This window comes from Dendroctonus ponderosae, unplaced genomic scaffold (assembly GCF_020466585.1).
Source record: "Dendroctonus ponderosae isolate FM_Combo_2020 unplaced genomic scaffold, Dpon_F_20191213v2 Dpon_F_20191213_1, whole genome shotgun sequence".
NCBI classification, from domain to species: Eukaryota; Metazoa; Arthropoda; class Insecta; order Coleoptera; family Curculionidae; genus Dendroctonus; species Dendroctonus ponderosae.
The window spans coordinates 28,113,695-28,125,680 of NW_026017110.1; positions in this window are offsets into that span (position 1 = coordinate 28,113,695).

An 11,986-nucleotide genomic window follows, 5' to 3' on the forward strand; every position below is an offset into this window, starting at 1 on the left:
GGTGGTTAAAATTTAAAAAACTCATTTTTCTGGGCAAGTCCTGCTGCAGTTCCAGCACCCTTATAAAATATACGTATCTGAAACTCGCTGGCGAAAGCTCAAGACCTCGGCTTTATTCAAGTTTTGAAAGTTTCAAAATCGGACCATAATTAGGCTTGGACCGAGGTGAAGAGTGTGGAGGGTTTTAAAAACCAACTTTTTCGACTAAATCCGGCTGTAGTTCCCGCATTTTTCAAACTTTCGGTATCTGTAAAATGCCTAAAAGCTGGAAGCTCACTTCAACTTGGCTTTACTCAGATTGATACAATTTTTAAATCGGCACTTAATTATGCTTATACCGAGGTGAATAGTGTGGAAAGTTTGAAAAAACTAATGTTTGCGACTAAATCCTGCTGCAGTTTCTGCGTCCGTACAGGCTTTCGGTACATAAAAACATGCTTTCGAAAGCTCTTAAGTTCCGGTTTATTTTTTTTTATTTAAAATTCGATCCTTAATTGGGCATGGACCGAGATGAAAAGTGGGGAGAGTTTCGAAAAATAAACTTTTTGCCTAAATCAGTATAGTTGTCCTATCTGAAAATTGTGTTCAAGTGTTAAGTGTTGAAATTTTCGAAATCGACCATTAATTGGGCTCGGACCAACGTGAAAACTGTGGAGGGTTTCATAAAACAAACTTTTTCGATTAACTCCGGCTTTAGTTCCCGCGTTTTTACGAGCTTTGCGTATCTCAAAATTGCGTTTAAAAACTCAAAATTTCCGCTTTAATTGGGTTTTTTTAAAATTAGCCCTTAATTTGGCCTGCACCGGGGTGATAACTACGGATGATTTCAGAAAACGATATTTTTTTCATTAAATCCGCCTGCAGATCCAGCGTCTTTACGAACTTTCTTCTGAACAATGCGTTTGAGAGCCTTAAATCCCCGATTTTTTCAAGTTCTTAAAATCGGCACTTATTTTGCCGTGAACCGAGGTGAAGACTGTGGCATGTTTCAAAAAACGATATTTTGTCATTAAATTCGGCTGCAGTTTCCGCGTTTTTACGATATTCCGGTATCTAAAAAATGTTTTTTAACGCTTTATTTAAATATCCGCTTTTATTAGATTAAAAAAAAATTAATGGACCCAAATTTTAAAGTTAAACAAAAACTTTCGAATAAATTTGGTTGCAGTTCCCACATCTTTCCAAACTTTCAGTATCTGAAAAATGCGTTTCAAAACCCTAAATTTTCGTTTTTTTTATTTCAAAATCAGCTCTTAAATGGTATTGAACTGAAATGCAGATTGCGGAGGACTTTTTTGATAATGATATGAATGACTGAATGATAATTTTTTATTTTTTTTTGATGATGAAACGATTTTTTTCCCGATTAAATTCTGCATTTCCAGCGTCTTACGAACTTTCGCTCTCTGAACAATGCGTTCAAAAGCTCTAATTCTCTGCTTTGTTCGAGTTTTTTAAATTTTTAAATCGATCTTTAATTAGTGGAAACTGTGGAGGATCGCAAATTTCGCGAAATTTTCCGAATAAATCCGGATGCAGTTCCCGCATCTTTACGAGCTTTTGGCATCTGAAAAATGACTTTTCAAGCTCCAAATCTTCTCGCTTGTGGCCAACCGGTGTCCTAAAAACTTTACAAGCTTTCAGCAACAAAAAAGTTTGTTCCCAAGCCCAAAATCTCAGGTTATTTGGGTTTTTAAAGTTTTAATTTTGGTTCTAATTATAATTTCTAAAAACTGCGTTCGAAAGATGGAAATTTGTGCTTTCCTTAAGTTTTAAAAATTTGAAAATCAGCTTTTAACTGTGGAGCAAGTCAACAAACAACAAACTTTTTCGAGTAAATCCGGCTGCAGTTTCCGCGCCTTTACGACCTTTGCGTGTTTGAAAATTGCGTTCAAAAGCTCTAAATTTTTAATTTAATTGGGTTTTTACAATTGAAAAATCCGCACTTAAACGGAATGAAGAATATTGAGGACTTCAAAAACTATCTTTCTTAATTAAATCCGCCTGCAGTTCCAGCGTCTTAACGAACTTTCGGAATCTGAACAATGCGTTTGAGATCACCAAATCCCCGCTTTCCTCAGCTTCTTAAAATAAAAAATTTGGCACTTAATTCGGAGTGGACCGAGGTGACGAGTGTGGAGTTTTTCAAAAAACGAAACTTTGGGTGGAAACCAAGGACCAAGGTGGAAACTGTGGGAAAACTCCAGGGTCTCAAAGGACGAAATTTTCCGAATAAACCCAACTGCAGTTCCTGCATCTTTACAAACTTTTGGCATTTGAATAACGCGTTTTCAAGCTCCAAATCTTCGTCTTTTTACAGTTTTTTTAAAACTTCATAACGGGCTCTTAAATGGTCTTGCGCCGATGTGCAGACTGGCGGGTTTTCGGAAGCAAATTTGTTTGATTAAATCCTGAAGTTCCTGTGTCTTTACAAGCTTTCGGTATTGGAAAAATCTCTTCGAAAGCTCTAAATCTCCACTACTCAAGTCGTTTTTACATTTCAAAATCGGTTCTCAATCAGGCTTGGATCGAAGTGACAAGAGTGAAGGGATTCAAAAACGATCTTTTTCCAGTAAATCCCACCGGAATCAGGAGTTTTTGCGAACATTGGATATCTGAAAGATGCGTTCGAAAGCTCGAAATATCTGCTTTATGGAGTTTTTTTTCTCAATTTAAAAATCGAGCCGCCTTGATTGACCTTCTCCCGAGGTAAATAGTGTGGAGAGCTTCAAAAAACACACATTTTCGACTATACCCGACTACAGTTTCCGCGTCTAAATTTTTTTCGCGTCAGTATCTAAAAATGCCATTCATAGCCCTAAATCTTCGCTTTGCTCAGGGTTTGAAAACATAAAACAGTTTAATAAAAACTAACCATTTGACTAAATCAGGGTGAAGTTCGCATGTTAACGACCTTTCCGTATCTGCATACCGCGTTCAAAAGCTCTAAAGCTCCGTTTTATTCAGATATTTGATTAATTTTCACTTTTTTAATTATTAAATTTTGAAAATGGGTCGCTGTTAAGCTTCAACCGAGGTGGTACGTCTGGAAGGTCTCTAAAAAACCTTTTTTTTCGTTTCAAAACAGTTCTTTTTGGGTTTTTCAAATTTTAATTTCGGCCCCTAATTGGGCTTCTTGGGGTAATAAGTTTGGATGGTTCTAAAACAAACTTGTTCGTGTGATAACGGCCGTAGTTCCATGGTGATTAAATGCTTTCTAAAAACTGCGTTTTGAAGCTTGAAGCGTTTCTTAAGTTTAAAATAATTCAAAATCAGCCCTTAATCGAGCCTGTTTCGCGGTAAAGAGTTTAAAGGGTTTTAAAAACAAACTATTCGATTTAAAAACGACCGTAGCTTTGGCTCCGATGTAGAGTTTGGAGGGTTTCAACAAAGGAACTTTCTGGTTTAACAACGGCCGTAGTTCTTGGGTCTATATGAATTTTCTGCATCTAACTGTATTCGAAAGCTCCAAATGTGCGCTTCTCTTAGCATTTAGACATTCGTTAATTTGCGCTGAATTGTGCTAGTTCCCAAAGTAAATCGGCTCGTAGTTCCAGCGTTTTTACTGGCTCTCGTCATTTGAAAACTAGTTTTGAAAGCTAGAAATCTTCGGTTTTATCAGGTTATTGACGTGTCAAAATCTGCCCTTCTTTGGGCACATTTCGTGATAAAAAGTTTAGAAAATTTCAAAAAACAAACCTTCTTGCTTGTGGTCGGCCGGATGGTTCTAAAAACAAACTTTTTCGTGTGGTAACAGCCGTAGTTCCGGTGTGACAAAAAAGCTTTCTAAAAACCGAAAATCTGTGTTTTCCTTAAGATTTTTTTTTACTCAACCCTTCATCGACCCAGTTCCACGGTAAAGAGTTTGAAGGGTTTTAAAAACAAACTGTTCCATTTAAAAACGGCCGTAGCTTTGGCTCCGATGTAGAGTTTGGAGGGTTTCAACAAAGGAACTTTCCGGTTTAACAACGGCCGTAGTTCTTGAGTATATATGAATTTTCTGCATCTAAAAACTGTGTTTGAAAGATCGAAATGTGCGCTTTTCTTAGCATTTAGACATTTCCTAATTTGCGCTGAATTGGACTAATTCCAAGGTAAAGAAAAAGTAAAAACAAACTTTCCCTGTTAAATCCGCCCATAGTTCCAATGTATTAACGAGTTTTCAGTATTTCAACAGTGCATTCGAAACCTCGAAATCTTAGCTTTCTTCGAACTTCTTAGCTTTCTTCGAAATTTTGAAATCGATCTTTAATTGGCTTCGGACCGGGATGGAAACTATGGACGATCTCAAAAAGCAAAATTTTCCGTATAAATCCGGCTGCAGTTCTCGCATTTTTACGACCTTTCCGTATCTGCATGCTGTGTTCAAAAGCTCTAAAGCTCTGCTTTATTCAGGTTTGGGGGTGAAATGGGTCGCTGTTAAGCTTCAACCGAGGTAGTGTGTCTAAAAGGTCTTAAAAAATTTTTTTTGCGGAAAAATCCGACCGTAGTTCCAATGTATTAACGAGTTTTAAGTATTTCAACACTGCATTCGAAACCTCAGCTTTCTTTCAGTTTTGAACGCGTCAAAATCTGCCGTTCATTGCGCCCGTTAGGAGGTAGAGTTGAAAAAACACACACTCCGCTTGACAACGGCCCTAGATCCTGGAACTTTATAATCTTTCGGCGCTAAAACACTTCTTTCGAATGCTTGAAGTACCCGCTTTCTTCAGGCATTTGCACTTTTCAAATCGGCCGTTAATTGGACAAGTTCCAGAGCAAAAAGTGCGGCAAGTTTCAAAAAACCAATTTTCCCAGTTAATCTCGTCCGTATCTCCAGCGGTTTTAGTACATTCCAGTGCTCCAAAACTGCGTTGAAAATCCGAAATCTGCCAGGTTCTTGAGCTTAAATCGGCGCTTAATTGGGCTTGTTACCCATGTTTTGAGGGTTTCAAAAAACCGATTTATTCGGGCTAAATCCTGCCGTTGTTAAATCTACATATATTCAAACTGCCTGCTTATGAGAACTGCGTTTCAACGGTCGCAACTTCCGCGTTCTTCGACTTTTTGAATCTTCAAAATCGGCCTTTAATTGGATTTGTCCCGATGTGAACAGTTTGAGGGGTTCCAGAATTTTGATTTTAAAAACCGCTCCCAAATGTGTTTCAAAATATTTCTGCTCTCGGACTAAATATGTGTTCATCTATCAACTCAGGCTGGATTGATCACACTGTAATTAGACTTATCAAAGGTCATAATTTACAGACGATTACATAAAAATGCTTATAAATGGTGCAACAACACGTAAACAGACCGCATCCAACTTTGCAAGGACGGTTTTCCGAAAAGAATCAAACAATTATTACATCAAATTACGTTTATTGAGTCTACAGAAAATCGACTATTTTACAAAATTGTGGCCAGATATAAAAAGTATATTTTACTGTTAGATCTATAACGTCCATTACATGCGGGTATGATAAGTAGTTATTACATCAAAACGTTGTACAATTCCTCAAAAATACATTCTTATATCATATTAAAGTGTTCATCGTTTCAACCGCTCAAGGGTTTAACAATGACTACCTAAGAAAAATGAGATTGCGGTTACAGATCGATAAGATCAAGAAATGTAAAATGAGTTTTGAAAGCCGACAATTCCATACGAATAATCTTACCTAGTGTACACACTATTTGCGCTGATTTGTGCCCAATCTTAAAATGTATCACAAAACAAAGTCCGGGGATGCTTCGAACGAAACAATCCAAATTGAACTTGTTTTGGCCAATTGGCTTGCCTTTGGAACAATTTCATACTTAAGCTAAATTGCCGGACACGAACATTGAGCTTTAAGCTGTTCGATTCTCTAGAATGATATGCCGTTTTACCGTATGCTAAAAGTGTGCTTATCTACAAGAACGACTAAAGAGAAGAGGAATAAACACTAGTGGTATTTACAGGAATGAACCGAAAAAGAGCGTTTGTTTTTAGCACATTTTTCTTGGCCGATATGCTGTGGAGGAAACCTCTCGACTAGAGACACCAAGTGTTTGGAACGCAGCACTTTTGCTTTGACTAAAGATAAATCCAGATTTTTTCGCTTTAAAACCAACCAGCACCAAAACCATTTAACATCTATATTTTTACAAAAAGTGATTCAAAAATTTAATTTTTTACATGTGAATGTTCAACGAGAGGAAACCAAGTCAGCTTTGCTTTTCTTTGGTATTTCTGCCCGACGTTTCGGTTTAAAGCACAGGAATCGTCATGAAAGGCGCCGCAAAGGCAGCGAAATGACCCTAAATTGCTGCTCAAGGCTTTGAAAAACTTAGAGCAGGTGGAAATTATAACTGAAGAAGACAAACTGACAAAATTAGGGTAAAAAACTATTTTGCTTCAACATTTGGAAAATATTGCAAAAATGCCAGCAAGCCAAAAAAATATATTTAGGTAGGAATCAGGCAATCATACCTATTCAATCTCTCAACTCATATACACATTTAATGGAGGAAAAATAATTTTGCTTCTTAATTAAAACGAACTTGGTTTCAAGCAGTTTATCCAACAAAAAATTAAAAATTTCCAAAATTCGGCCAAAAAACCCTTTAGATTTTTTTCGAAAGTTCGGTTTTTCAAAATCTTGTTGTTTTCTACACAAAATTTCCCCTTTCTTAGTGTGTTAAAAATCCAAAACTTTACTAACAACAAATATTTATCTTCATCTTTGGGAGAAATCATGCGATGTGTAGCTCTATTTGGTGAGCAAAGCCAGCAAAAGAAGGCGAAGCTTGAAAATGTGTGGTTTTCATTGGTTGTACTCGCAAACGAATGATTCTGATTGCTTGAATATCTTCTGTTTCTTTGGCGCTTGTCTGTCTCTACCACTCTTATGATATACCCGGAGTGGACAAGAAACCTAAATCTGATCAGTTTTCCATGAAATTAGTAGATAAAATGGCAACAATGCGATTTTGTATTTAAGAGTGTGCTGGAAGTCGTCGATGTCGTCGATGTCGCCAACACAGATTACCAAACTCTCTCTAAACTGGTCGCCAATTCCAGTTAATCACGTAGTTGAGTAGGTTTCACCTCAAATGACAAAAAAAAATGGAAATTTGACAACACTGCACAGTTTGTGAGCCCGGCAGTATGTAAAATGTAGAGGATGAGTTTATACTGAAGAATGCGGTGCTGTAGTTCTTCTTGTCTTGTCTAATAATTGGTAAGCTGTGTGCTTTCACAGCAGTTTAGAAGTTTAAATAAACGTGACAACAATGTAAAAGATCAAGACTGCAGTGGACATTCACAACCAATCAAAATTGCTGAAGATCCATTAGAATTACATGGGCTGCGTTTTTCCAAAAGTGACTCTACTCATTAACGACGCATAGAATTGATCAAGTTGCAATGTTGCCGTTTGTTTCATGAAGTCTTCTGTTCATTTCTTCGTTAGACTAAGACCAGGGCACAATATTCAAGCACCAAACAGTCACGTTTTCTCTATTTATAGCGCCATTTGAAGAACTTGGGTAAAGTAGGATTTTTGGCTGGTTTACGAATATTCTGCGTTTACCTTCAGTTGCAAAGTTGCCGAATTTACGCTCAATTGCGCTATTTTACGCTTGAGAAATACTTCGGAAAAGTTAGGCCAGACCAAGCTGACTCTGGATCTTTTAGCGTTAGAACTAGGGACAAATAGCGGCAACATTGTCGATTCGAATAGGATTTCTGGACAAAAATTTAAAAAGACACGAAACTGTTCTAAATCGAGCGCTGCGTTCCAAAACTACAACTGATTAAATGGTGCGTGTTTGGGGAAATACGGCATTTTCACAGCATTCAAAGTATGGCCCAAGTGGAAAAATTGTACTAAAAAACAACCATCTACACAACCATCAGTATTAGAAATACGTTTCCTAAATTAAGAGCTCAAGTGCACATTAGCCAAATCCAGATCTTTTTTTTTTTAGTTTAAATAGTTCCACAAATATTCTTGAATTTTAGCAAATTTCTTCCGCCAGAATCCGCCAAGGTCCAGATCTATGCAGTAGATAAGGATTCACAATCTTGAAGCAGCCGAGTTTTCTTCTTCTTCTCCACTTGCCAAAAACCGTTACTTTTGGCGGCAAAAACCGTCATATATTTTCAAAAAAATAGAGATTCTTCCAATGTGCGCAATTGATATCATTGGACCTGAGATGGTACGAGATTGCACTTACTCTACTAAACTAAAATGACACAAATGTCGTCCCAAATGACAGCACTTGACGTGCGAATGTGGTTAAGAAAAACACAGTTAGTCTGTCCCAAGCTTTTTAATAGTTACACAATAATTGTAGATCTTTTTCTATTACTTGTCCAACGAACGAGACGGATGATGTTGTTAACGCACGTTTTTCATCAAATTGTTATAATTAATTTACCGATAGGTACAGGGTGTTTCCTCATAAGTTGATCCCCCCCCCCCTATATCGTTTATTTCAAAAACATTGCGAAAGTGACTAAAACAAAAGTTGTTTAATTTTACTCAAATTTTTTAATCTTAATTTAAAATAAAAATATGAAACAGGGGGAAATGTCAAAATTTGGCAGTATTTTTTTAATGAAACACCTTATATATTTGTAGGCATACCAATAGGACTTTTTCCTGATTTTAAAAATATATATATTTTGCCTATTGCGAGGCAGCTGTATTGCGAGGCGGCTGTATTAGCCGTTTTTTCCTATATTACGTTTCAAAAATTATAAATAGCAACAAATCAAATTCGACACGAAATTCATCATTGAAATTCGACAAGTCGCTTCCTCCACCCCATAACGTTCGGCCGGTAGCACTTTTTTAAAATGAAAATGTTGATATCTCGATCGCACGAGCGGATCCAATCCAATGGCCTCCAAATATCCCCGACCTAACGCCTCTTGATTCTTTTCTCTGGGGTTATTTGAAGAATATTGTGTATGAGACCCTAGGTAGACGCCTTAAAATAGTGGATGCAATTAACGATATTAATATTAACAATAACCAATATATTCAAAACGTTATCGATAAAATTCAAGTAGATTATAGAGCATGTCTAGCGTTAAACGGAGGTCACATACACAATCAGTGATTTTAATGATTTTGTTTTTATTGATTTATCTGTTTAGATTTTCATAGTGGCAATAAATTCCGTTATGTTGTCCTTCTAAAGTGTTTGTGTCATTTGAGACTACTTTAGTTTGTGGCTATTTAAAATTTTTAAAACATAATACAGAGAAAACAGCTAATACAAATCTAGGCAACATATGTATATTTCTGCAATCAGGACAAAATATCCAATCGACCAGTCTAAAAATATACCGGGTGTTTCATAAAAAAAAGACTGTCCAATTTTGACATTTCCCTGTTTCATATTTTTATTTTAAATTCAGATAAAAAAAAATTGGGTACAATTATACAACTTTTGTGTTGGTCACTTTCGCAATTTTTTTGAAATAAACGATCTAGGCGGGTGTCAACTATTGAGTAAACACCCAGTACATTTTCTAATTTGTGTTTTATTGTCGGGTATCGAAACGGTTAATTTTGCTCATATTTTTATAATTTTTATCTGCGATTTTCTTTATGATTTGACTGCAGGTTTGCTACCATGAAAATAACGCAATTTATCGCTCACAGGTAACGCCAACAGAGGCAAATTAATAACAGCACTGAAAAACGTGATTTATTGTCCCGATTAATTGTTTACGTTCTACAAATTTAACCTCACTTTTGCAACTTGAATAAAGTGAGGTTCTCAAAACTTTGGTTTTGTCAGTAGTTATTCAGGATTTAAGCAACTGGAGATTTAAGCAGGTTGTAGTCTGGAATGTATTTGCCCAGGAACTTCTGCAGTCTGGTCTACAAGTGGAAAAAGTTTCGATTTTGAGTCATCTTCAGGAAATTTTCTGAAATTTGGCTTGTACTTTGTGACAGTGTTTACGCAGAGTGAATTTTGCAGTCCGTTTTATAACTAGCAAAGGTTTTGATTTTGAGACATCATCAGGTTATGTTCAGCATTTTTTTAATTTGCGTTATAATTTTATGTTTATTTGTCAAGTTATGAAAACATTATGGATGAGGTAGGCCTGGGTAACACTGTGCTGAGTTGGCCCTTTGAGTTGTTGCCGCTCTCTGAGTTAATGGGTTTTAACTCATCGCTTAATGAGTTATAACTCATTTACCGATGATCCAAACTGGAATTTTAACATTAAGTTGTGAAGAAACTTAAAAAACTTCTTTCCATTTTGTCGCAAATTCAAAGGTTAAACGGGTATTCGAAAAAGACGATAGAGAAGTCCAAACTATACAGACGACGAATTTTCTGCTAAAATCGATCTAATTTTTTTTGCATAAAAGGCGTGCAGAATTTCAATTTTGCAGGAATTTCCGTTGATTTTTGAGAAATTTTCACGTTTTACTTTAAAACTGCTCTCCTAATAGTGCGCTGTTGTCTTGGAAAATCTGTGAAGTGCAAACAAGAGCAGCCAACAAAAAAATTGGTAGTTTGTAGAACGCTGTAGGATTGAATTATTAAAGCTGCAAAATCCAATTTTGCTGGAATTTTTATAGATTTTTTAAATCTGTTATAATTAGCGTTTAAAAATGCTCTTAATGGTTTTCTTTGAAAATTTATAGTGTAATAAAAACCACCCAAAAAAATTGTTTTGGATTTTGGCAGAAGACGCTTAAAATATTAAGGATACAAAACTATAATTTTCTATAAAGTTTTTTACAGGTAACTTTAGAAACTGCCGTCTTAGTAGTGCTCAGTTCTCTTTGAAAATTCATAATATTTAACGCTTGAAGGTAGGAAAACAAAAATCAATTTGGTATTTTTGTAAAACAGACTCCGGAGCTATTCAGAGTGCAAATTTTCAGTTTTGCAGAAATTTTCTGTGATTTTTAAAACATTTTCACATCTTACCTTTAAAACTTTCGTGTTAATAGTGTGCGGTTCTCTTTAAAAATTCGCAAAACTTAGTCAGTTTTCAAAGTTTTCCAAATAATTGTTTCTAAACTTTCGCTTGTTCTATGTTCTGAGAACTGACTTGTCAGAAATTCCTAACCTTTTCAAAGTTAAAACGGTATTTTGCCTTATTAAGTGCCATTGAAAGTTAACTGTGCTACCAGTCACATTTGATACCATAGCGAATATCGGCCCAAAAGTATCTTTTCAATAGAGCGCCTCGAGAAACATCCTTCGAATAATTAATATAAGCGTAATCGCAAATTTTTAACCTTTAAAAAGTTAGGGGCAAAAGTTTCAATATTTTAATGCATATCTAGAGAACGGTTGGAAATATCCAGCCAGCCGTACGGACTTTTTCGATGGAATGCACCAAGAGCTATATTGCTTGCATTAAGGTTCTCCAAAATTTCTAACCTTTAGAAAGTTAGAAGCAAAATAAAACTATTTTCTTTAACAACTTGCTAAGACAGACTAACAAAAGCTGCCTTCCTTTCGCAGGTTTTAACAGAAAGTCCTAACTAGGCCTGGGTGACACTGTGTTGAGTTGCGCTATCGAGTTGTTGCCGCTCTCTGAGTTAACAAGTTATAACCCATCGGTTAATGAGTTTTAATTCATTTGCTAAAGCCTTACGAGACCCGAGACTGGAATTTTCACATACTAAAAAGGGTTAACTTTTTTTCTGGGTAACGTTTTAATCCTTTGTTCAAACAATCAAAAAAAAGTAATCTAGATTTTCCCAGCAACAGAACTGAGTCCATAGAAAGTTTTCTTGTAAAATTGATCTCTTAATTTGTTTGCATAAAAGATTCAGTTTGCCAGTATTTTGCAGTAGAACGTTAGGAAAAATGCGGTTTTTCTGTTTACAAAAAGTGTTGTCTAGAAATATTGACCTAAAAGTGTAGAAACTCCAGTTTCCAAGAGTTTCCCAAAAAAATGATTATAAACTTTTGCTTTTTGAGTTCGGGAAAATATTTTTAGAAGACCTCGAAATACTTATGAGGGTTTTGTCCATAA